This window comes from Numida meleagris, chromosome Z (genome assembly GCF_002078875.1).
Source record: "Numida meleagris isolate 19003 breed g44 Domestic line chromosome Z, NumMel1.0, whole genome shotgun sequence".
NCBI classification, from domain to species: Eukaryota; Metazoa; Chordata; class Aves; order Galliformes; family Numididae; genus Numida; species Numida meleagris.
In genome coordinates this window covers 44,014,911-44,042,040 of record NC_034438.1, presented here as the reverse complement: position 1 = coordinate 44,042,040, position 27,130 = coordinate 44,014,911, and the positions used below count along the sequence as shown (strand labels likewise).

Below are 27,130 nucleotides of genomic sequence, written 5' to 3'. Positions count from 1 at the left end.
TTCCTTTCCTTTCCTTTCCTTTCCTTTCCTTTCCTTTCCTTTCCTTTCCTTTCCTTTCCTTTCCTTTCCTTTCCTTTCCTTTCCTTTCCTTTCTTTCCTTCAAATCTGACAGGTAAAGAGTAAAGGCCTGTGTCCTTTTTTCAACTGCTTTATCAATGACTCCTTTCCTAGAAAGGGATCCCAGCTGTCTGGCTTCACTACCTTCTTGTTCCAAGCTACTGGCCCTGTTATCCTATCTTCAGAGCAACAAGGTGACAATGCGCTTGCTGAGACTGGTTGAAATCCTTTCAGCTGTCTCACAGCTCACCCAGGGTTAGGATGGGTTGGATGGGTTACTGCCTTCTTGATGAGCTCTGACCCTTCCTGTGAGGATGAGTTCCTCATCCTGTTCCTGTGTGACCCTCCTTCAGAGTAGCCTTCCTTGTCCTTGTCTTCCTTCTTCCCCTTCTTATTAGAATTTTCTTCCTTCACTGAATGAGCTGACTTGCACACCTACTATTTCCTCTTTTATACAGAGATAACCAATACCAGCAGAGGTTCATTCAGCATTCATTCAGCCGCAAGGCCTATTGCAGGGGTTGAGATAGTGTTGAGCACTGCTTGTTAGGCATAAGCCATCCCGAAGCACACTACAGTGACTTTTATCTCTTTGGAATTGCCATTGTGATGGCATAACTTTTTAAAACATTTTAGCAGTGTTTTCAGGTGTGAAGTTCCAAAGCACTGGAAGTCCCTACTGTTCTAGATGCATGTCCACATCATCCCACACTCTCTGTCATTCATAACTGTCCAGCCTTGGGGCGGATTTCTGAGTGGTGTTATTAAACAGTTGCTTAATCTTAAGCAAAACCTGGAGTACATTCAGGAGACGTATTTATAGGAACATACTGGTTTGAACATCCTGAAGATATTCATAATTCCCAAGACCTATGGTAAGTGGCCAGGATGAGAAGGAGAAGGAGATGGTGAAAGGGAGGGTGTAGAAGCAGAGAAGAGTATGCTGTCTTGTCTCTCCCATAGATTGGCTCCCCAGGAAGAAAAAGTAAACAGTGTTAGAATTAATAGCTTTTAGGAGATGGTCCCCAAAGTACAGAGATGACAGCAAAGCTGAGAACAAATAACAGACCAGTCTCATGATGAGCAATTTTATCGTATTATAAACCAGTGTTATACAGTACAGCAAAATGATAACCGTAATCCAGCCCATAGAGATGGTAAGCAACGCATCAGGGAGCACAGGCTGCAAAGTAAGGTTTTACATCATTGTGAAGACAAGCACAGAAACTCTGAAATCAAAAAGATCAACACTGTGATCAGCAGCTATTAAACTAATGTAGCACTTAAAATAATTTTGTTTTTACATACTCTAGTCAGATCTGTCCTTATCTCAACTCTTTGTGCCTAGCTTTGGGTGCTGAAGGGACTGTTGTGGTTTTATCTGGCAGGTGGCTCAGCACACATGGTTTTTTGCTCACTCCCCTGCCAGTGCGATGGGGAAGAGAACAGGAAAAATGTAAAACTTGTGGGTTGTGATAAAGGCAGTTTAATAGGACAGAAAATGCAGGGAAAATAATAATACCAGAGCCCTGGAGATTCAAACTCTCTGCTGCAGTTGAGGGAGAAAGGTTCAGTGGTCTGGGGACAGTTCTCATTGTGCAACATCACAGTTGGCTGTTTCTAACAATGCTGCCACTATTTCAACTCTTCTGTTTCTAAGGTATAGAAGCAGCAAATGTAGCTCTATAGGGATCTCTCCCTTGTTCTGGATCCTAGCTCTAAGCTTCTTACCTTATTTCAAATCTGAATGTTTCTTTCCCCATTTACCATTCCTGATGGTACTAGCTGCGCAGCATCCTGGTCATTGCTCCACTAGCTATAAGAGTTAAGTTTTGTATGCAAAAGCTTATGAATCTGAGTGCTTTGTGGGATATCCTGTTCAGTCTATGGGAATGCTTGCAAATTTTGATGACTTGATCTGTTACATCTTCTAATGTTTCCTTTGTTTTCAAGTTCTTTCAAATGATACAGTAAATTAATCTGTTCTCCGTTAACTGCTTCTGCTGAGTGACCACCAAAGTCTTTGTAATAAAAAAGAATAAAAACAAATTCCTGATTAATCACATTATAACATGTGTTACAAGAGTAAACCAAAACAAGATATGAACAATGTAGAAAGCATTTTGATCTAGTAAATTACATAGAAGCGTAACATACTTATATGTTTTTTCATTCCAGGCAATCCAAGGGAAACTGACTTTGATCGATCTTCAAGTGTTTCAAACACATAGGTGTTTTCCCTTTAAAACATGTTGAAGTCTTTTTGGTTGCTTTTATTTATAAATTACTAATAAGAAAGTTCCATTAATATTTTATAGTGTTTCTTGTGCTATTCTATTATTAATACATAGTATGATCATGATTCAAACAGAGCTTTTGGTCCAATTTTTATATTTCTATATGACATAAAAGTATGTTGTATTCAGAAGCTTTCTGAACTTGTGATTGTTTTGGGCCGTTGAAACTGATTCGTTTGGAAAAACTCGTCTTGGATCCCTTGTTCACCTATGTTATAGGAAGCATAACATAGAGCAGCGCAATCTGTTGAACAGTCATTACTGTCATTCTTGAAAATGTCTGTGTTCTAGTGGTTCATTTGTTTTTTGCATTAGTGCAGCACTTTGCTCAGCCTAACATCTGCTTTGTTGGTTGTTTCTGATGATTTTCTGTGATATGTTTGCCAAAGGTTTGTACTTACAAGGAACGTAAGTTAAGTGCAGTTTTTCTCTTCTGTCATTATTTATTTTTTTCCCATTTATAGTGTGGAGAGTGCTTTGGAAAACATCATTGTCAGCTCTGTTTTCTGGTAGGGGGTCAGTGAGTGATATATCCTCCAGCAGAGCTGAATACAAGTAAATCTAGTGGAGTGTAGGTGAAAGGTAGCCAGTTAAAAACCTCACTAATGTTCATAGCTGAGAACATTTAATTTGTGGAATGTATATGGAAAGGTGTATGTATACCATAGACATTTACTATTATAGGCTTCACTTCCAAAGTTTTCAAGCTGCTCTCAGGTGTCTTCATCTCAAATACTGCTAAAATTGCAGTGAATTTCATTGTCTAGTAAACAAGCAGGAAAGAAACATGAAGGAAAAGTGAAAACTTCTGACAGATTGCTTCATATATGAATGAGTGAAGAGCTAGGTGGATTTTAGCTGCCAGGAGAAAAAAAATGATGGTAAATTATCTCCCAGTGTAGGGTCTTCCCCACCTTTTTTTCTGCAGTAGAAGTCTCAGTGTAGTAACAAATGTTGTATAAGTTGTCATCCTCCTAGGAAAGTTCGGTGAAGGATAGCTATTCTGTTAGAAAGTTGATTTTTCTGTTTCTGATTGATCTGTTTCTGGAAGAGTCTAAGAATACTATCATAACTCCATTCACATAGGCAAGTGTGAACTCTAGCTTGTCTCTGTGTACTCCTGTGAAGTGTTGGGACAATTCTAAAGTCGCTCAGATATCCAGACACAAGATATTCTCAAAAAAAAGAAAAAAAAAAGTCACATTAGCTCAAGGACATGAGTATTTTTGAGCTTCTCTGACTTGAAGCAGTAGTCACCCTTTCTGTTTGGATATTTCCTAGAAAGACTGTTCCTGCTGGCATATGGGATTCAGTTCCCTAAACATGGGTGCCCCATGTTGACTGTGTGGCTGGGGCTCCTGTTACTTCTGTGTTCTCTCTGTCAGAAGCAGAATTATAGACATGCTGGGATGGCTAAAATGTGTTTAATACCTAAGTGAAGTAAGTTGAATCCAATGCATGTCAGTGTTATAAGGCTTCAGTTGCAGGAGTTTGTGAGTGCAGATTTTTAGTAACAGTACAAAACAGAAAGAGCAAAGTACAAGATGATATTTTTACATTGTTTAGGATGGAGCTATGTACTTATTTTTATTGTTGGGGGGTTTTTTTGGACTTGAACTTCTTTTTCATTTAGAAATGATAGGCAATTCACAAGTGTGCATGTAATTTGTACTTGTAACAGATGTAAGAATTGTAGACAAATAGAGCAAATGATTATGTGGACATTTTTTAGGCAGTAGCAACATTTCGTACACCTTCCTAACAAAAAGAAGATAGCATGCAACTGAAACGTGCAGAAGTAGAATATTGTTGTTTGTACTGTTTTATGTATTATGAAGAAAGTCGTACAGAATGAAGTGTGCTTCAGAAATACAATTTAATAAATGTAATTCCTGTATGGTTAGCCAGTTATTTTGCATTGATATATAAAAGCTCACATTAAACATTACAGCTGCCTTTTAAAATCCTCACTTGTAAAATGAGAATAAATACTAATTTTTTATTCCTGTCCCATGAGTATAAACTGTACATTCCAGTTTGGTCTTCATTTTACACAAAAGAAAAAAAAGACTTGAAATAGAATTGATTGCTGTCACTATAGATGAGAAATATGATAGTTTGAAAACCAAATGCTTTTAGCTACTGTAATTCTGTCAGAGAAGTACCTGGTAGATACTGATATTTTACTGAAATTTCTGATGTTTGATAATCAGATGCATGAACTAACTGCTGTGAGTTTGACAATGAATAGGCAAATCATGGCTTATAGGTTAAATTTCCTTACACTGAAGGGAATCAACAAACCCAAATATATTATGCTGTCACTTCCTACGGGATTGGACCCACAGTAGTGAAAGATTTCTCACTACGTCCAAGATTCACTAGAAGATGCAAGAACAGAGTGCTTAAATTTTGGTATTTAAGTTTTCTTGATTAAGTTATGGCTAACCAGGTTTATAACTGCTGCAGGTGATCAGAAGGCACTTAGAAGTGCCAAGAATCGTACTGGATATTATCTTGTCAACAGAATGCAGTGATTCTGTGATTTTGGTTAGTTGTATGGAATACAAAAGACAGTGAAAAATGTGTTCTTTTCTAAATTCTCAGAATCATGCCATGGTAGCTTGCATATTCTAAGCACAGTGCTAGCACAACATAAAGGTATGATATGTGCATGTAAATCTAAATCTAGTTTGCTTTTTTTTCCCTTCCCCTGACCCATGCATATAAAAAAGAAGTTGATCTACTTTTGAAGTAGATCGACAAAATGACAGTTGATGAAGTATGATGGGTCAATGGAAAAATCATTGGCTTTCCTGAAAACACAGTTTGTAGAAAAAAGTATTATTGTAATCTTATGGCTTTTTTTCCTTTCTTCCTTTCTTCCTTTCTTCTCTTCTTCCTTTCTTCCTTCCTCCCTTCCTTCCTTCCTTCCTCCCTTCCTCCCTCCCTTCCTCCCTCCCTTCCTTCCTTCCTGTACGACAAAAGGCTGAGAGACCTGGGACTGTTCAGCCTCGAGAAAACTGAGGGAGGATCGTATTACAAATATCTAATGGACAGTAGTCAAGTGGATGGAGCCAGGCTCTTTTCAAGAGTACAAAGTGCAGTGGGCACAAACTGGAGTACAGGAAATTCCATATGAACATGAGGAAAAACTTCTTTACTTTGAGGAAAACAAAGCACTGGAACAAGTTGCCCAGAGAGGTTGTGCAATCTCCTTTTCTGGAGATATTCAAGATCCACCTGGATGTTTTCCTATGTAACCTATGCTAGGGAACCTGCTTTAGCATGGGGTTAGATTGGATGATCTCCAAAGTTCCCTTCCAACACCTATGATTCAGTGAGTCTGTGATCCCACAGTACCATATTCAGTTTTGATCTGGGTGTTTGTGTGGATCTGCATTTAAGAATTGACTTGTCCTTGTAGTAAACTGGAAAGCATAGTACCAAACTTAACAGAGGTTTAGGTAATCTTAAGAAGCATTCTGAGATTGGTAAATTATCTAGAGTTGTAGCTTATATATATGTTTGAGGAAGTGTTCATGTGAGTTGACCATTGGCATATTCTAGGGTATGTGACATCCGTGACTGGGTCACATTTTTGTTTTTTTGTTCCAGATTTTTCTGGATCTCATTGGTATGGGTTGTTTTTCCAAGTTTTGCTAGATTGTGTTGGGGTATTCTAGATTTTACTCCTATATAAAGGTCAAACATGGAGTAGGAATCCTACTTTTGGCAGTCTTACACATATAGCTAATATTTCCACATGAGAGTACAATGAGTAAATGGAATGATCTGCATCTTTTGAAAAGGTTGAGAAATGTGGAGGTTTTTTTGTCTTAATTTTTTTTTTTTTTTTAAGAGGGAGTAAGTTTACCTGTTGCAGGGTTTTTCATTGTCCTTTGAAAAAGGCCATCAACAGAGGTAAGGTTCTGCTTTGACTGAGAAAATATAACTAAAATCCACCCCCAAATGTCTAAATTAGCAGATATGAAGAAAAACTGAAGAAGCATTGCATTTTCCGTACTAAAAGAGTAGCGTTCTTTTTATATGTACATGGTGTAATTCTGTCTGGGACACTGTTACTTTTAGGGATTTACATAAACTCTGAGGTTTGTGGAAGTGTCTCTGCAGATTCATAGATCCATATTCCTTTGCTTGGTTGTGTGGATTTTTCTCACAGAGAGAAATAAATACTTTTTCTTGTTATTAAAAATTGTAGTATTCTTACAGCATCCTTGTCAGATTACAGGTTCATGAAAGGATAAGCATGGATAATATTTTACATGGAATCTTTGGTCCATGGCTCAATAGATTGTAAAGTGTGACAATAATTATACATTTTTAGTACGTAGATCATTTGATTATCAAGTACAAACCAAGTGTAGAGTTTGGTTGACCAACTCTACATGCCCAGAAATGACTTTTGACTTACTGAAAGTGAGGTTTTGCAGTTTCTTCTGCAGCGTATACGGTATTTGCTGTTCCTTTCATCTGCAAAATAGAATATTAGGATGTCAATGGGGAAAAGTTTAGATTTTTTTTAACTTTTTATAACGTTTGGAGATCTAAGTATAGAAGAACATACTTTGTATCTTTGGAGAAAGTAAGCCATGAGACATCAACTTCAGCAAAGAGATGCTTTATGAATTAAATGTGGGTTGTATTGTTGAAGAATTTGGAATTTTATTATGCATAAAACATACTATTAATTTATTTTTAATCTGCAGATATATGTGTAGTACGAGCAGGATGTTTTAAATTATTTTGCTCATATAAAACAGCCCCTGACTAATCTGCACTACTGCAGAAGTGAGATATTGGAACTTAAGCTATCTGCAGTGCAGCTCATTGATTTTTGAGTATCTGATTAAAGTAAATTACATCAGTCATTGGGTGGCACTGTAGAAATATGGAAGTAGTGTAATAGTAGTAATCAATTCCATAATGAATAGGTCAGCTTTAAGAATGTGTGTAGGAGGAAAATGTTTGCTAAGAAATATCCACATGTATCATTTCATCTGAATAGAACACACCTCCACATGACTGATATTTTCATGTTTAGTAATCATTAATATTCTTTGTCATCTTTGCAATCACCAAGCAATTGGAAGAGAAGAAGGTTATCAGGAGTAGTCAATATGGATTCACCAAGGGGAAATCATGCTTGACCAATGTGATAGCCTTCTATGATGTCATCACTGTCCAGGTAGAAGGGGGTAGAGTGGTGCATATTGTGTACCTTGACTTCAGCAAGGTGTTTGACACCATCTCCCACAATGTGCTTGTTGTGAAACTTAGAAAATATGGGACAGATGAGTGGACAGTGAAGTGGATTGTGAACTGGCTGACTGGCAGAACTTGGAGGGTTTGTCATCAGCGGCACAGAGTCTAGTTGGAGGCCTGTAACTAGCGGTTATCAGTGCTGAGTCTGGTCTTGTTCAACAGCTTCATCAGCAACCTAGCTGAAGGGATAGAGTCCACCCTCAGCATGTTTGCTGATGATACTAAGCTGGGAAGATTGGCTGACACATCTGAAGGCTGTGCTTCCATTCAACAAGACCTGGATAGACCGGAGAGTTGAGGCGGGAGGAGGAACCTGATGAGGTTGAACAAAAGCAAGTCTAGAGTCTCGCACCTGGGGAGGAATAACCATGTGCATCAGTACAAGTTAGGGGATGACCTGCTGGAGATGAGCTCTGTGGAGAAGGACCTGATAGTCCCAAGGGACAACATGTTGGCCATGAGCCAGCAGTGCACCCTTATGGCTGAGGAGACCAACGGTATCCTGGGATGCTTTAAAAAGAGCATGGCCGGCAGGTTGAGGGAGGGTATCCTCCACCCTCTACTCTGCCCTGGTGAGGCCGCATTATAAACTACTGTGTACAGTTCTGGCTCCCTAGTGCAAAAAAGACAGGGATCTCCTAGAACAAGTCCAGCAGAGGGCCACAAAGATAATTACGGGCCTTGAGCATTTCCCATATGAAGAAAGGCTGAGTAACCTGGGTCTGTTTAGCCTGGGGAAAAGAAGACTGAGAGGGGATCTGTTAAATGTTTATAAATATCTAAAGGGAGATGGGAGGCAAATGGATGAGGCCAGGCTCTTCTTGGTGGTGTGTAGTGATAGGAGAAGGAGGAGGCCTAAAACTTGAACACAGGAAGTTCTGTACTAACATGTGGAAGAGCTTCTTTATGCTAAGGGTGACGGAGCACTGGAACAGGTTGCCCAGAGAGGTTGTGGAGTCTCCTGTGGAGATATTCAAGACCCAGCTGGACACCTACCTGTGCAGCCTGTTGTAGGGTACCTCTCTCAGCAGGAGTTTGAACTCTGTGATCTCTTCTGGTCCCTTCCAACCCCTGCAATTCTGTCATTCTGTGTTCATCAGAAGTTGATTGTGACTACGTCGTCTTTGGACACCAGTCTACAAAGTTTTATTTCTGTACACAGATAATTAAAATAATGTGCATTATTCTGTTTTTTCAGTCTGCCCTTCAGTGAGTCAAATACTTCCAGCGTTTGTTAGTTATTGCCTTTGTCATTCTGGCAATTATATCTGCCTGATGTTTCTCTGTGATTATTTAAGCTGTTCATCATGGTGAAAAAGGGTGCCTTGCACATTTCTTTGCCTGCCATTCAAGTTTCTGGCTCATTTCATGTAGTATCTAACTTGAAAAGTAAAATCTTAGGATTTATTACTTTTTTAAACAGAAATCAAAAACAATGAAGTTATTTGTTTCAACAAAATAATTTTCTGATGGTGTTTAGGAAAGTTTTTTCTTGTAATGACCAAATTATAGTATAAATGACTCAGAATGATTTGAATGAGATATGAACCTCTGCACCTTCGTAAGTTGGTCATTTGCAGGGAGGAGTTGAGGAAAATTCAGATTGATTCAGTGATGCATCACACTCTCCTGCATGTATCTTTTGTGGGGAAATCAGATGTTGAATGTGAGACTAGGTGGAATCTTGCTGGAATCAGTTGGTAAAATTGTAGCACTGTTGTGAAGGCTGTTCCATAGTACTATGTCATTGTACCTGTAGTTTAACAGGATGGAAGCAGGAAGTAACCGCTGAAATTGTAAATCATTTTTAAAAGCCTACACGTTGGGGAAGATCCAGCAGCTTGTTGTTCTAGCTCATGTTTACAGTATTAAAAAGCAGATAAATGTATTTTCAGTCTTCTGCTTCCAGTCTTCCGAAGAGCAAACATATTAAGCTTGTGTATAATTTGTCAGTAGGAGTTTGCAGATAAGATAATAAAGGATAAATATTTGTAGTATCAAGTCTATATACCTGTGAATTACTGAAAATAGTATTATTAAAAATTGGATTGCTTGAACTTTCTCCATGTTAGTAGGCAAATGTAAACAATTCCAAATAATTACAGTGGAATTTCACACAGCAAAGGCCTGGAAATAAGTTTTTAATGACTTATGTAATGTAGATGAAATTCATAAAATCTGATAGAATGTTTGTCACTGTGCATACTGTCATGAATTTACATGAACAGGTGAGATACTTGCAAAATATTATGGTAAAGCTTAATCTTTAGATTTAGTACTTTGGAACTTAAGTCTACTGTAACTTGGCACCAGGAACTAAGATGCAGGATTCTTTCTACAGATGATAGCTTACTATATTTGCTCTTTTGAGTTACTTCAAACACAGATGATGAATGTCAAAGCGTAGTGTATTAAGAATAATGTAAATTACAGATACATATATATTTTTAAATGTTGCTATTAGTTTGCTTTCAGTTATGTGTGTACAGTTTTACTCAACTTTAGCATGAACTTTGTCTGCAGAAAAGGCCAAACTGTTCTCAGAAGCTGTGTGCACACAAATTTGAAGAGGTGACTGTGAAAGGAACCTTCCCTCCTCTGACTTTCATGTCTTTGTACAGGATCCAGACAGTTCAACAGTCTTCCATCCACTATGCCTTTTCTGAGACAGCTAGTTACACAAAGCTATGAGCTCTTCATAGGCTATACTGGGATTAGATGTTGGCTTTGAACATTTGACAGTTCCGCAAATGACTGAAGGCTTTATGAAAGTTAGAGTTGGGTAGGAGTATTAGAATAAGGTAGGAACAGCCAAGTTGATTTTGCTTTGTGTCATGCAATGTAGAGTTTAAACAGAAATATAGAATTAAAACATTGCAGTTAGAAAATAGCTATCCTACCCATGTGATTTATATAATTTATCAAAATAACACATTTTAGTCAATTGCCTCAGCAGTTGTGTGTACAACCAAGATGATCATTTTAGAACTTTTGTTTTAAATCTTTGTATTAGAGCACTTCTTTTTGGGACCCTATTGTGCCTCTGCATGTCAAGTCTTCTGAATAGTTAAGGATTTGTATGATACTTTAAACCATCTTTTATGGGGGAGTTTTTGTAGAGTAGTTTCTCAGACATTCAGAAAATGTCTAGTGTATGAATCACATTGTCTCAGTGGGATTAAAAGAGATTGAGTTGTGTTCCACATCATTCTCTTGTTTTATAGTCTTATGAATCAGTATTTGGGCATGACATTATTCATAACATGAAGTTAATGCAGTAGAATTAGGCAGTTATGTTGCATGCTGGAAAAAGTGATGTATTTGTACCTGGACTGTTGGTCTGCAGTAATGTAATGGAAGGCAATCTGTTAATTGGCCATTTACATTGAAGTTCATAAACTCACTCCAATTTCAAACATGATTTTCAAACAAGCAAACAAATAAATAAATTTGTGTGACTGTCCTACCTTGTGATTTCTAATGAGGTATTTTAAAATGAGTTTTATAATAATAATATTTTTTATCATTCATTTATACTGCTGTGGCACGTAACTACTCCGCTTTAGATGAGAACCCTCTTTTGTAAGGCATAGTACAAAAGGGGAGCAAGATGACTGTCCCTGTAAGGATAAGTGTAAATATAAGAAAAGATGCATTATATGGTTTCAAAATGTAAGGAAACCATGAGACTATATTCTTTGATGTGATAGATAATGGTTTTGGTATAGTGGTAAGGTAATGTCTTTTGTTAGGTGTCAGAGTAAAGGAGAATTGTATGGTTGAATTTAAAAGCCTCCAGAACGCTTCTTCTGAGCATGAGATGTGTTAGGGAAGAAGACAAAAAGGTGTACATTTCAGAGCCTGAGAAGTGAATTGTGGGTTCTGGCATTTCTGCTGTTGCTCAAAGACCAGATTCAATCTGTCTGTATTGAATGAGACTTAATGGGTAGAATGAAAGTAGCAACTAAAAAGCATTACACTGATATTTTACTCAGTAAAAGTAGAGTGGAATCAACAAAAGATGCAGAGAGAGAAATGGCAAGATCAGAAAGACAGGGAAGAGAAGCTGTCTTTGACATTTGGAGAATGAATGCAGAAATTTTATTCTCATACACTATCATCAAATATTTGAAGGCTGACCGTATGCATCATAATCTAAACCCATCTTTCATCAGGACTGAATGGCCATTGGCATTCTCAGCATACTTAAAGTAGAGGAAAAAATAACTTCAGTACTCTAGAATTTTACATCTGTCATGGTTTTATGATTTTCGGTTATTGGTATTCCCCGTCATAACATCATGTAGTGTATGTACCTGGTTCTCAGAAGAGAAGGACTACTACAGTCCCCACGATACTTTGCTCCACTGTTACCATTTAACAGCCGGAGGGAAAAGATAAAAGCTTGCAGATCATGAGACCTCATCCCTTCTTCTGCCCATCTCTTGTCTTGGCAGCACCTCGCTCTCCAGCCGTCTTATCGTCCACAGTAGAGTAAGGCCTACCTTGATTTTGAGACATTCTCTCTCTCTGTATTGGATTTATCAGCTTAAATTGTAATTATATTGTATTATAGTGTGTTGTTTTGCATTCCAATATCTTATTTAGTAAATTAGTTTGTTTCTCCTCAGATTGTTGCCACTGTTCTTTGCTCTCAGGGCCATCTCCTTACCCTTTTTTCCCTTTTCCCGGGGTGTGGGCCCATGGGTCTCCCGTCCCCTTCGTCACGGAACTGGGCCGAACACCTGTAAACCGTTGACAACATCTGATGTTTATGACTAAGTTTTTTTGAATTGAAGAACAACTGATTGATACTGCAATTGAGTGTGGATACATAATGGAAAAAAAGAAGGTTTTGAACGGTCAGAGGAATTGTAGGAAGATAGTGGAGGATGTAGTAAATGCAGCCTGCATTGTGGATCTCATCTATACACTTTCTACTGGTTGAGATGATTTTAAGAAACCCTTTCATGGCCTGCTTGCTTCTCACTCTTTTCCTTTTAATGCTTCCCTTGTGTCACAGATGCAGGTATTATTAGAACTGTTGTTAGTGAGCCAGTCTTAAGTTCACAGTTTTATGGGCTAGTCTTGCTTTACCTGTATTGAAACAATAAGAAAATTTTACAGCCAAAAACAAAAAAGTTCATTACTGAATTGAAGAAGGCTAAACTTTTGTGAGTTTGTTAATTATTTCGTCTTTTTATATCCATATGGTCTAAAAAACCCTCATGATTTGACAGAACAACCTCAGACAAGTTAAAGAATCAGTTTAAGCTATAAACTTAAATTTAAACCTTCAAGTGCAAGGATGAATAAATGTTACATTCCTCCTGATATGATTCTCTAGTCTACAGGTGGGACTTATTTGTGTGAATGAGGCCTTAGAACAAAAGAGCTTGCGTTATCTACCTCAAAGGTCTTTCTCGCCTAGTGTTTTTTCTGTGACAGAGGACAGAAATAGGTTCCTAGAACAGGATATATGACCATTAATGATACCTCACTTTATTGCCTTTCTCGTCTCTGTTTACTGATTAGGGATTTTCTGAGCTCAGTGTAATCCATGTATTTTTAATAACTCTCCATCAGTTTTCTTTCTGTTCATTTATCTGGTCTTTCTTCCCCTTACATCCCTGCTTTGTTCAGTGTTTGTACAACTGAGTTGATTTTGCACCGCAGAATCTGTAGGTTCTAAAGCAACAGACCTGATAGTTGAGTGATGTTCATGTTATATAAGTACTTTTTTTTTTAACTAGCCATTAAATCATTACTAATGTCTGCAGCTGTGGATTCTGTGAACAGAAGGGGACTGGTCAGTGCAAGACAAGTGCTGATACAACTCGTGTATTTCATTGATACTCTTCTCCTTCAGTCCTTGCTCCTTGCCTCACTCCCTCTAGCTAATTTGAATCTCTGTGTTACTTGAGAGAGAGCAATTGCTTCTTTGAATGTAAGTTCTAATGAGCAAGCCATCATGCGCTTTTTTCTGATGTGATTCGTTAAACAGTTTGAATAGTTACATGAATAGATGTCAGCATATTAGAAGCAGATGTGCTGAAAAAAAGAGATTATTACTTACTGTGTTACCCTCAGCATCATCTTACCCACCTTCCAGAAGTCATAACTCATATAGATCTGCTTGCAGAACAGCTTGTACAAACTGTTCTTTATTGTAGTTGAAATAAAGGGGCTATCAGAGGCTCTACAATCTAAGCCACTCAGACTGATTCTAACTAAAGCAATCTCAGGAAATCTAATTCAGATTTTAGCAGTCAGTTGTAGAAGCAGTGTCACTGATAGTTAAAGAAGAATAGTTTCTTCTACTGGCACAGCTGGACCCATTTGACTACTATAGTACAAAATGGACTTCCCATGTGTTATTTAGACTGATAGAATAGCTTAGGCTGGAAAGGTACTCTGGGGATAGCATTGTTCAATCTTGTTATAACAGGACCAGTTTTGAAGTTGAATCAGGTTGCTCTCCAATTCTGAATGTCTCCAAACTTTGTTATTCATGAGCTTTTTTGAGCAATATATTCCGTGGTTTGACAACACTCATTGTGGAGACTTTGTTTCTACTTCTTAGAATTTCACTTGCTGCTATGTGTCTTTTAGTTCTGAGGCTTTTGCTATGCATCTCCAAGTTGGATTAGTTTCTATATTTTCTATAACTATCCTTTAACTTGGTTGACAGTAACAATTAGATTATCCCTTTGGCTTTCTCCAGGCCACCCAAGCCCATCTTCTTCAGTCTGTTTTTGAATATCATACATCAGCCTCCTCACTGTGTCTCATTGTTCTTCTGTATTCACTTCAACTTATTAGTGTACTAAAGGGACAAAAACTCAACACAGTAAGCCAGGTGTGGTCACGTAAGTACTAAAAGAGCGGATGAAACAGTTTCTTTGACCTTCATCTTGGTAGCCGTTCTACTTTCAGTATTCATCATAGCAAGAGCACACAGCTGATGCTTATATCCATTTCTAGATAGCCTCTTTGTAGTAGGTTTTCATCAGTCTGATAGTGCTTCATGGTATTTTTCCGTCTTAGCAGCAGGGTTGTGTGTCTGCCTTTGTTAAGCATCATGAGGTTTACTCTCAGCCTTTCTCCAAGCTGTTGAGATCCCTCTAAAAGTAGCCGTACTCTCCACTGTATTGATTGCTCCCCATGTTTTGTTGAGCTCTCTGTCTCATTGTCTGTATTGCAGTTGATGCTGCTAAACAATGATGACCATAGTATTGACATCCCGCCCCTTCAAATATTTAACACAACAAATAGTTGCCTACAGTGGAACTTTGAATTGCTGTCCGTGTGCCTTGAGTAGACATAGAATTACAGAATGGCCTGGGTTGGAAGGTACCTCAAAGGTTATCCAGTTCTAACTCCTTTACCATTGGCAGGGTTGCCAGCTGCTAGATCAAGTTGCCCAGAGTCCGATCTAACCTGGCCTCGAACACCTCCAGGGATGGAGCTTCTCTGGGCAGACTGTGCCAGCTCCGCACCACCCTTTGAGTAAAGAATTTCCTCCTAACATCTAACCTAATCTGCACTCTTTTAGTTTGAGACTGTTGCCCCTTGTCCTATCACCACTCACCCTGGTAAAGAATCTCTTCCAGTCTTTCTTTTTGGCTCCCTTTGAGTACTGAAAGACCTCAATGAGGTCTTCCTGAGCCCTCATCTTCTGCAAGCTGGACAAGCCCAGCTCTCTCAGTCTTTCTTTGTAGGACAGGTGCTCCATGCCTTTAATCATCTTTGTGACCCTCCTCCAGACCCTCCCAACAGCTCCACATCTTACTTGTGCTGAGGACCCCAGACCAGAACACAGTACTCAGGATGGGGCCTCACCTTGCTGGCCAGGAGGGAGTTGGCCTTCTGGGCTGCAGGCAGACACTGCTGTCTCATGATGAGCTTTTCATGAGGCAGGCAGGTTTCCACCTATCTAACAGTCCACTCATTTAACCCATACCTCTAGTTTGGCTACGTATGCTAGTCTGCTGGTACTCTGTGTCAAAATCTCACCAAATTTGAGGTATATGTTCATAGAATCATAGAATCATAGAATGGCCTAGGTTGAAAAGGATCTCAAAGATCATCTAGTTTCAACTCCCCTGCTGAGTGCAGGGCTGCCAACTACTAGACCAGGCTGCCCAGAGCCATTTCCAGCCTTGCCTTGAATACCTCCAGGGACGGGGCATCCACAACCTCCTTGGGCAACCTGTTCCAGTGTGTCACCACCCTCTGAGTGAAAAACTTCCTCCTAATATCTAACCTAAATCTCCCCTGTCTTAGTTTAAAACCAGTCCCCATTGTCCTATTGCTATCCACCCTTGTGAACAATCTTTTCCCTTCCTGTTTGTACGCTCCCTTCAAGTATTGGAAGACCACAATGAGGTCTCCCCGGAGCCTTCTCTTCTCCAAACTAAACAAGCCCAGTTCCCTCAACCTTTCTTCATAGGAGAGGTGCTCCAGCCTTCTGATCATCTTGGTTGCCCTCCTCTGAACTCTTTCCAAGAGCTCTGTGTCTTTCTTGTACTGAGGGCCTCAGGCCTGGATGCAGTACTCCAGATGGGGCCTCACAAGAGCAGAGTAGAGGGGGACAATCACCTCCCTCTCCCTGCTGGCCACTCCTCTTTTAATGCAGCCCAGAACATAGTTGATCTTCCAGGCTGCCAGCGCACACTGCTGGCTCAAGTCCATCTTCTCGTCCACCAGAACCCCCAAGTCCTTCTCTGGAGGGCTGCTCTCAAGGAGTTCTTCCCCCAGTCTGTGTAAATACCTGGGATTGCTCTGGCCCAAGTGCAGCACCTTGCACTTGGCCCTGTTGAACCTCATCAGGTTCTCATGGGCCCATTTCTCCAGCCTGTCCAGGTGCGGCTTCTCTTCAGTGTATCAACTGCACCACTCAGCTTGGTGTCATCTGCAAACATGCTGAGGGTGCACTCGATTCCATCATCTATGTCACTGATAAAGATGCTGAAGAGCACTGGTCCCAAGACTGAGCCTTGGGGAACACCACTTGTGACCAGCCTCCACCCTGACATAGAACCATTGATCACAACCCTTTGGCTGTGACCAGCCAACCAATTCTTAATCCACCGAACAGTCCATCTTTCAAATCCATACCTCTCCAATTTAGAGAGAAGGATGCGGTGAGGGACCATGTCAAAGGCTTTGGAGAAGTCCAGGAAGATGACATCCGTCGCCCTTCCCTCATCCACCGATGCCATCACTGCATCATGGAAGGCCACCAGATTGGTCAGGCAAGATCTGCCCTTGGTGAAGCCATGCTGTCTGTTCTTCCACTCCTACATCTACCGAATCAATCATCTCAGCAGTCAGGTTGGTCAGGCATTGCTTTTCACACACCTAGAAATAACTTCAAGGAAAATGTGCAGTCATCTTTCCATAGACACAGGTAGTCTGACTGGCTTGTACTTCCCTGGATCCTCCTTAAAGAGTGGTATGACATTTGTGTTTTGGTAGTCTTTCAATCAGGTACTTTGATTGCTGTCATCTTTGAAAGAAGAGACCCCAGAAACTGCCTCATTTCACTATGACACATTAACCTCGGCACTCTCAGATGCATCTCATTTTGTCCCTTCAGACTTGTCCAGGATGCGTAAATGACTCCTGACTAAATCATCCTCAACTGTACTTGGTTCCTCCGGTCTCTATTGTGAGGCTCAGGAACTTTGGTAAGCCTGAGAGCAAATGTTGCCAATAAAAAGCAAGACAAAGAAAGCATTGAATAATACCGTAGCTTTCTTTTTATATCCTTTGTCATACCATTTCCATGTATTTTATGGCTTGGTTTCATGCCTAGTTCATTGTGGACCCATAATGAATGGGTCCTTAGTCATACCTTAGTCATTTTTTGCTGCTAATGTACTTAACGAAGCTCTTTTCTGCCCTGTCATCTCCAGCTATTATTTCCATTTGTGCTCACGTGGCTGATGTTTACATATTCCTCTTTGGTATCTAGTCTCCAAATCCACCATACATACGCTGTCTGACATTCTGTTTTTTTTCTCGTTTTCCTTTAAGATGTCATATCTCCCCTCATACTTGCAGAGCAAATTGATTGTTAGGTTTTCTGCATGCACATTTTTTCCCCAGTAACTGCTGCTGAAATTCTGTCTTCTTTCAACTGGAGAAATACCTGGCTTTAGGCAAATTGTTTAATAATAAGTTTGTGACTATAAGTAGTTGAATACGTTGTGTGTTTGGTAATTGCAGATCCAGATATCTCAAGTGGGAATGTAAAGCTAAAAATGTGTTTAACTGTTACTCTGTAGAAGACTATAGCTAGAGTGCACTTCAAAACCCTACAATAATTATCAGTTTATATAGAAGAGTGTAAGGTAAAATGAGACTAAATTTTTTCTGATTTGAGTGATTATTTTTGTTTAGCCTATTCATAAAATGCACAATCAATTGTTAATGCTAGCCCTATTATTAAAACACTATGCATGGCATTCAAGTGTTTTAAGTGTGTTTTCAGGCAGCTTTCATTTTCTTTTTTGGAGATGAGATAGTACATTAAAAATAGCCAGCACTGAATACCTGGCTTATAGATAACTGTTTTTTTAATCAGTCAATCATTCTGTGATAAGTAAATTTATTTTTGACAGAAGATCAGAGAATTATGAAAGTTGCAGTTTATGTCCTGACTGTGGTAGCTTTATTAGCAAATGTATATGTAGTTTTATTTCATTGAAAGAAATTTTTAATATGTTGCATTGTTCATGAAAAGTTATTTTACAGCAGTAAAATCCAGAAAGCTTAATTACAACAGTCTGGAGATGTAATAGATGTGTGTTTAAAGCAGTTCAGGCCTCATTAACCAGTTTACTGGTCTCATCCAAATTCTCCCATACTGTTGCTGTGCTTACAGCACTTATCGTTTACAGTAATTTTGTATTTTTCATCTTTTATAATATATTACTTTTTTTTTTTTTTTTTTTTTTTTTTTTTTGCCACCGTCTTAAATTAAGCAGTTTTGGTGTTTTTTAAGTAAGGAGTTTAAGTGTATCCAAAGCCATTTAATACTTCCTGAAAAGAACACTTTTGCTAACTTGTCTAAAGAGACAAATTGCTCCACTGTTGTAAGACAGTTCAGAAAGCACAGATACTAGCTTTCAAACAGTTTTGTATAATAGTTTACAAATACATATGATATTCAGTGACAGTTTCAGACTTTAGGTGATGAAGTAAGTTGAGTTTTATACTCTGATGATTTCATGTTGAACAATGTGAAACTTTAGTTTTGATCTTCAGAGATGGAACTTAAGACATGTATGATGACTCAGCTGTGGTTCAGAGTATGACAGTTTTAGTACCTCGTTGCATGGTGCTATATGTTGAGATATCTGGAGGAACAAGTGAAACAACTTGTATCTTGTACCTCCAGTTCACGTAATTCATGTTTTAATTTTAATCTTTACCTTTTTAGTCAGGCCAAATTGACAAATACAGGTCTTTATTAAAAACAAACTGCATTATGTTTTGAGATTTTTTAAATATACATTCTTTCTGTAATCTAGTGTACATATGAGCATTAGATTAATTATTCAAAGCTATTCCCAATGATCTCTAGTAGGTAAAGGAACAAAACATAGTCACAGTGCAATTATTATAGCAAATTGTATTTGATGTATAACAGGACGAAATTATCAACTTCAGGATACTGTTATCATTCAGTGGTTTCAGGTTGAACCTAAAATGCAATTATTCACGTACTAATCAAAAGCCTTTTTTACTAGATGTTTTTGAAGCTTTGCAACAATTTTTTTTTGCAAGTTAACTTTAGAGATGAAATAACAAAGAGATTAGTAGCCAAAATCTTATTGTTCAGTTACTCTGTCAGTAACTTAGGAGATAAACGAATAATGGAGTGCTGACATCTGCCTCTCTGGAATTCCAGCTAGTGTTTCACCATTGGCAGTCCTGACACTTCTGAAAACTTAGTCATTTTTAGCTCAATTTCATCTGTGCATTATAATAATTTTTGAAGTCATTTTCAAAGTATATTTTATAAATGTACTGCAGCAAGCATTGTTATGACCAGAACCTTGGACAATTAAAGGATGCAAATAGCGTACAACTTTCTAAAACATCCTTTGAGTTCTTGATTTTCAGTAGACACTACCTGTCTATACTTAGCATCTGAATATATGCAGTATGGGTTTTACAAATCTTAGATGTATGTGCAATAATGGTTGACACATTAGAAGGAAGGGATGCCATCCACAGGGACTCGAAAGGTGGGCCTGTGTGAACCTAATGAGTTTCAACATAACGAAGTGCAAGGTTTTGCACTTGGGTCAGAGTAATCCCAAATACGCATACAGACTAGGAGAAGAGCTCTTTGAGAGTAGCCCTGTGGACAAGCACTTGGGGGTCCTGGTGGATGAAAAACCGAACATGAGCCAGCAGTGTGCTGTTGCAGCTTGGAAGGCCAAGGGTATCCTGGGTTCCATGAGGAGAGGGGTGGCCAGCAGGGACAGGGAGGTGATTGTCCCTCTCTACTCTGCCCTTGTGAGGCCCCGTCTGGAATACTGTGTTCAGGTCTGGTGCCCCCCAGTACAGGAAAGATGTGGAGCAGTTGGAGAGGGTCCAGAGGAGGGCCACAAAGATGATCAGAGGGCTGGAGCACCTCCCCTGCGAAGACAGGCTGAGGGAACTGGGCTTGTTCAGCCTGGAGAAGAGAAGGCTGCGAATAGACTTCATTGCAGCCTTCCAGTATTTAGAAGGGGATTATAAAAAGGGGGGGAATCAACTTTTTACTTGGGTAGATAGTGATAGAACAAGGGGGAATGGTTTTAAGCTCAAGGAGGGTAGGTTTAGATTGGATGTCAGGGGGAAGCTCTTCACAGAAAGAGTGGTAAAGTGCTGGAACAGGCTGCCCAGAGAGGTTGTGGATGTTCTGTCCCTGGAGGTGCTCAAGACCAGGTTGGATGGAACCCTGGGCAACCTGGTCTAGTACCAGATCTGGAAGTTTGTGGCCCTACCTGTGGCAGGGGAGTTGGAACTTGATGATCCTTGGGGTCTCTTCCAACCCAGGCCATTCTGTGATTCTGTGATTCTATGATTCTATGATAACATAAAGAGAGCTAGCAATCAGAAGAACAGGAAAAAATCATTGCAGCATTTTGATTGGTTAACTTAATTGCTGTTTCTCTTTTTCATATACATCACACTAAGTCCTCCTGTATTCCCTGTACTACTCTCTGTATTCACAATTCTTGCAATGATGTAAAAAAACCTGTCCTTTGTTCTTTGGTGATTTGGAGTACTTACTGAAGCGGCAGTGGCCTCTGTGTAAGTCAGGTGTATGAAAATAGATTTGGAAGATGCAGAATAAACTTCATTTCTAAAATGATGAGAAAATTTCAAAAACACTGTTGCAGAGCTGCACTTGTTTCAAAATGAATGTATTTCAACACAGGAGTATTTTCAAAATGTTCTCTTATGAAGTGTCAGCAGAAGGTAAAAATTTGAAGGGAAGTTGTTTGACATATGGAAGGATATTGTCGAGTTTAGAACCATGCTGATGGTTGACATTTTATAATCAAACGGTATTACTGCAGATTGTATTTACTCAATACAATCATTTTTGTATAAATTGGTGTGGAAAGTTTTTATTGTCTTCTTTTAATATGTGTCACTGCCAACATTATCTTGAGCTTGCCCTTTTAAGTTTATATTTCCATTCACTTTAATAGAAAAAACCTGGAAAGCCCCCAGTACTGACAAATTCTATGACATATAGAATTCAAGCATGAAAGGTCATCTTAACCAGTAGCTATGTGGTTTTAACATAAGTATGGGACAAGATCATACTACTGTCCTGCTATATTTAAATATGACATTATTATGTGTTATTTATGACTTCGATCACACTACAAAGTTTTGGAACATATAATTACAACTCAACTTCAGAAATAAAAGTAGAACACTCAGGTGGGCACTAGCGTATGTATGTTAAAGAGGGAACATTTCTACATTAAATGTTTTTTAAGGAAACTCTGTAAAGAAGTACTCTTCTCATCAGAAAAGATTGCCTCTTGCAATCTGGATTTGCTGACACATTCACTGTTCCGTTTGGAATGTTCTTATTATCCATTTGAGGACTTACATATTACCTGTGATCTATAAAATTCATATTTTGAAGCGTGTCAATATTGTTTGAATAATGGTACTATCAAGCATAGGCCATGAAAAAAAAAAAGTAGGTATTTACGGTGATAATCATAGAATCATAGAATGGTTTACTTTGGAAGGGACCTTTAAGATCATGAAGTTCCAACCCTCCTGCTATGGGCAGGGACACCTCCCACTAGACCAGGTTGCTCAAAGCCCCATCCAGCCTGGCCTTGAATGCTTCCAGGGAGGGGGCATCCACCACCTCCCTGGGCAACCTGTTCCAGTGTCTCACCACCCTCACAGTAAAGAATTTCTCCCTAATACCTAGTCTAAATCTATCCTCTTCCAGTTTAAAACCATTTCTCCTTGTCCTGTCACTACATGCGACTTTTTTAGAAAAAAGGCCCTCCCCGCTTTCCTGTAGGCCCCCTTCAGGTACTGGAAGGCCACTCTAAGGTCTTCTCGGAGCCTTCTCTTCTCTAGGCTGAAGAACCCCAGCTCTCTCAGCCTGTCCTCACAGGGGAGGTGCTTCAGCCCTCTGATCATCTTTGTGGCCCTCCTCTGGACCCTCTTCAACAGCTCAGTGTCCTTCTTGTGTTCGGGCCCAACACAGGCGGACACAGTACTCCAGGTGGGGTCTCACAAGAGCAGAGTAGACAGGCAGAAATCACCTCCCTTGACGTGCTGGTCGCGCTTCTCTTGATGCAACCCAGGATACTGCTGGCCTTCCAGGCTGCAAGAGAACATTTCTGGCTCATGCCGAATCTTTCAACTGACAGCCCCAAATCCTTCTCCTCAGAGCTGCGCTCAAGCCATTCTCCACCCAACCTGTATCTATGCTTGGGACTGCCCTGACCCAGGTGCAGGACCTTGAACTTCATGAGGTTGGCATGGGCCCACCTGTCAAACCTGTCCAGGTCCCTCTGGATGGCACCCCTTCCCTCTGACATGTCATCTGCACCGCTCAGCTTGGAGTCGTCTGCAAACTTGCTGAGGGTGAACTCGATCCCACTGTCTGTATCGCCTACAAAGATGTTAAATAATACCAGTCCCGGCACTGATCCCTGAGGAATGCCACTCGTCACTGGTCTCCACTTGGACTTTGAACCACTGACTACAACTCTCTGAGTGTGACCATCCAGCCAATACTTTATCCAGCAAGAGGTCCATCCATCAAATTCATTCTTCTCCAATTTGGTGACCAGGATGTCACGCGGGATAGTGTCAAATGCTCTGCACAAGTCCAGGTGGATGACATCACTTGCTCTTCCTTTATCCACTGACGCTGTAACTCCATCATAAAAGGCCACCAAGTTTCTCAGGCATGACTCGTCCTTGGTGAAGCCATGTTGGTTACTACCAGTCACCTCATCTTTAGTTTCCATGTAGGGCCTTCGGGAGGATATGCTCCATGATCTTGCCAGGCACAGAGGCGAGACTGAGTGGCCTGTAGTTCCCTGGATCTTCTTTTTTTTCCCTTCTTGAACATGAGGGTTATGTTTCCCCTTTTCCCATCAGTGGGAACTTCACCAGACTGCCATGACCTTTCAAATATGATGGACAGTGGCTTGGCAACTTCATCCGCCAGTTCCCTCAGAACCCCTGGATGGATCTCATCCGGTCCCACAGACTTGCACCTTCAGGTTCTTTAGATGGTCTCAAACCCGATCTTCACTTACTGCAGACAGATCTTCCTTCTCCAAGTTCTTACCTTTTCTTTCTGCAGCTTGGGCAGTGCAGCTACCTTGCCGGTGAAGACTGAGACAAAGAAGTCACTCCACTTTCTCTGTATGCCCATGACCAGGTCTCCAGTTTCCTTCGAGAGAGAGCTCACATCTTCCCTGGCCTTCCTTTTATCGCTGATACACCCATAGAATTTTTTCTTGTTCCCCTTTATGTCCCTTGCAAGATTTAATTCTGTCCGGGTTTTAGCTTTCCTAACCTGATCCCTGGCTGCTCAGACAGCTTCTTTGTAGTCCTCCCAGGTAACCCATTCCGGCTTCCACTCCCTATAGACTTCCTTTTTAAGCTTAAGTAAGTCCAGGAGTTCTGTGCTGATCCACAGAAACCTCCTGGCATTCTTGCCTGCCTTCCTTTTTCTGGGGATGCCTTGCTTCTGGTCTTGGAGGAGATGGTCCTTGAATACTGATCAGCTTTCTTGGGCCTCTCTTCTCTCGGGGGCTTTATCCCACATCACCCTGCCAGGCAGTTCCCTGAAGCGTTTGAAGTTTCTTCTCCTGAAGTCCAGAGTAGCAAGCTTGCTGCACACCCTCTTTGATGCCTTAATGATTTTGAACTCCACCATTTCGTAGTGACTGCAGCCTGGGCTGCCCTTGAACTTCATATTACTCACCACCCCCTCCTCGTGGGTTCCTGTACCACTCGGAAGAGAAAGTTATCATCAGCACATTCTAGGAACCTCTTCGATTTCTGGTGCACTTCTGTGTTGTCCCTCCAACAGATTCCAGTGTGGTTGAAGTTCCCCATGAAGATCATGTTCTGTAAATGCGAAGCTGCTCCTATCTGTCTGTAGAGGGTCTTATTCACTCAGTCTTCCTGATCAGGTGGCCTGTAGCAGACCCCCACTGTGATGTCTCCTTCCCCTGCCTTCCCTTTATCCCTAACCCCTAAGCTGTCAGCTCTCCATCTATCTCCAGGTGGAGCTCCCTGGACTCCAGGCAGTCATTGATGCAGAGGGCAACACCCCCTCCACTTCTCCCCACCTGTCTTTCCTAAAGAGTTTATACCCTTCTATTCCTACATTCCAGTTGTGAGAGCCATCCCACCATGTCTCAGTGATGCCAATGGCATTGTAGCCATATAGGCACGCAGATGCCTGCAACTCTTCATGTTTTTCTCTTGTGCTCCATGCATTAATGTTGTCAGGTTTTACGATTTTAGTTATCAATATTCCACATCATAACATCATGTAGTGCACTGGGAGTTAAAGAGTTAATGCCCCAGTTCTGTGGATTGTGGCTAGTTCCAGGTACCTGGTTCTCAGAAGAGAAGAACTACATTTCCCAGAGGACTGTTCGCTGTTCTGTTACTGTTTTCCATTCAGAGGGAAAGATAAAAACTGTTCACATATCACAAGACGTCCCGTTTTTTTCTCTCGGCTCCCCTTCTGCTCATCCCAGCGGTGTCTCTCTCCCTAGCCATCTCATGGCCAGCATTAGAGTAAGGCCTTTTGGTTTTTGGACACTCTATCTCATTTTATTTGATTTATTAGCTTCAATTCCAATTATATTGTATTATACTGTATTATATTGTGTTATTTTGCATTCCAGTATTTTATTTAGTAAATTAGTTTGTTTCTCCTCAGAACGTTACTGCTGTTTTATTTTAGGCCCATCTCCCTATCCTTTTTTCCCTTTCCCGGGGCATGGGTCTGTGGGTCCCCCCGCCCCATTAGTCATGGAACCGGGCCAGACCTGCCCGTAAACCATTGACAAATGTACAGGCATTTGAGTTGGGCTCCCATTGAGGCTGATTTACCAATTGGAGTTCCCTTATCCTGCACCTTAGGTTCTGTCTTACTGGCCTGTGATCCAGCTCCAGGCCCAGGACACCCATTACCATCATCAGCCTCAAGGTGAAATGGTTTATGGATCTCCTCCCCCAGCAACTCTAGTTTAAAGCCCTTCTGATTAAACTGGAAAGCTAGTTGGCAAAGATGGTCTTCCCCTTCTCTGAGAGATGAGTCCCATCCTCCCTCAGAAGGTCAGATTTCTCAAAACTAGTTGTATAACAGAAATAGCTGAAGCCCTGTTCATGACTCCATTCCCTTAACCATCTATTGATTTTCTTAATTCTGTCAGCCCTTTCCTTCCCCATTCTCCTACCCAGGAGGACTAATGAGAAGACTGTCTGTGCTCCCAAGGTCTTCACTGCTGCTCCCAGCTCCTTGTAGTCCCTCTTGATATTCTTCAGGTGGCTGACAGCTGTGTCACTGGTGCCTACATGAAACAGCAGCAGCAGGTAGTTGTCTGTGGGACATACAAGGTCTGGCAGTCTCTGCATCACATCTCTGATATGGGCCCCTGGCAAGCAGCAGAACTCTGTAGATAATGGATCAGGATGACAAATGGGTTCCTCAGTGTCCCTCAGGAGAGAATCACCCACCACTATCACCTGTCACATTTTCTTAGTTGTGGTAGTTGTTACGCAGCAGGGAGCAGGTCTGGCTGCCTTACTCAGCTCTGGTGACTTACCTGTTACTGTTTCTTTTTCCTTCTCAGTCTGCAGAACCACTTCACATTCTGCAGAAGCACCTCAGGCTCAGTTCGGTTGGACAGGATAGTGGACTTCACTTCATCAGGAGATGGAACTGCAGGGGGAGCAGGGATTTGGGAGAAGCTGCATTAGCTTTTTAGATTGATAACATTGATAGATGATCCTGGAACTGAAAGGACAGTATGTGTGGAAGCAATATCAAGTGGGAAGTAAGTAGGACATGCTGAAATGCTGTTATGCTTGTGAGGGCTGACCAGTCTATGAGCACATGGGAAAAACAACAGGGTACAGCTTGAGTGTGAAAATGAAGAAGTCATAGAGTCATAGATTGTCCCAAGATAGTAGTTGATGTTTGGGTGATGACATATTCAGAATGTCAGTGCCCACTGCAACAGTCTCTTCCAGAGGTGGAAACAGAGCTAGTTTTTTTTAAAGGTTTATCTGTTTTGGAAGAGGGAGGAAATCTTAAAATTTATTTATTTTAAGTGTTACTTAAGCTATATTAACTCCTGGACACAAATAGTTCTAACTTAAAATTGACTTGATTTAATTTAATAAATTTTGAAATTGAATTTCTTTACTATAAATCATACTGATGCTTGAGTGCTCCTGTACAAATACGCTGCCAGTTGTGTTACTCCTTTGTCCTCTATATACCCAACTACAGCATGTGCTGATAGTCAGTGTTACTGTAGCAATGGTATTGTTATCTTTTAGCAACAGAGAGTATGAGATCCACTGCTGTGCAACTACAGGTAGTATACCTTACACAGTTTTTGTACACTTGACCTTTGAAACAAAAAGGAGCAATACCTGTGAGATTATAGAGGCATATATAAATAAATAAATAGCGTTTTAGAAGAATGTTAGGATTAAAAAGTGAAGCACTCGATAATTAGCCAGTGGCATATGCAGTCTTGCGCAAAACTGTTCAGTATAGCTTGCATAGTCTTAAGCCTCCTCCTTATCTCGACACATTATTCTGTAAATTCTTTCATTTCACATTTATAGCATTTAGCATTTAAGGAAAACATAGACTTATGATGATCTGTTTGCTGTATCTACAAAGGAAGCTAAATTGGATGTGAAATGAAAACTCACTACACAGATAA

At 40.3% G+C, this 27,130-nt stretch overlaps 1 protein-coding gene and 1 long non-coding RNA gene across 6 annotated transcripts in view; one reads left to right on the top strand and one right to left on the bottom strand.

Annotated features, from left to right (window-relative positions):
* The window catches only part of LOC110389390, a 20,791-nt gene extending 8,694 nt beyond the window's left edge, over nt 1-12,097 (bottom strand). The window contains exons 1-3 of one of the 2 annotated variants that reach the window (XR_002433186.1): nt 8,637-12,097; nt 6,790-6,848; nt 40-1,286 (exon numbers count right to left, since the gene is read on the bottom strand). This is a non-coding gene — a long non-coding RNA (uncharacterized LOC110389390). Of the gene's footprint in view, nt 1-39; nt 1,287-6,789; nt 6,849-8,636 lie in introns of those variants that run through there. The other variant, XR_002433185.1, reaches the window with a different exon arrangement.
* Nucleotides 1-27,130, top strand: part of AUH (AU RNA binding methylglutaconyl-CoA hydratase) — a 134,650-nt gene that overhangs the window by 86,877 nt on the left and 20,643 nt on the right. The window lies entirely within an intron of this gene.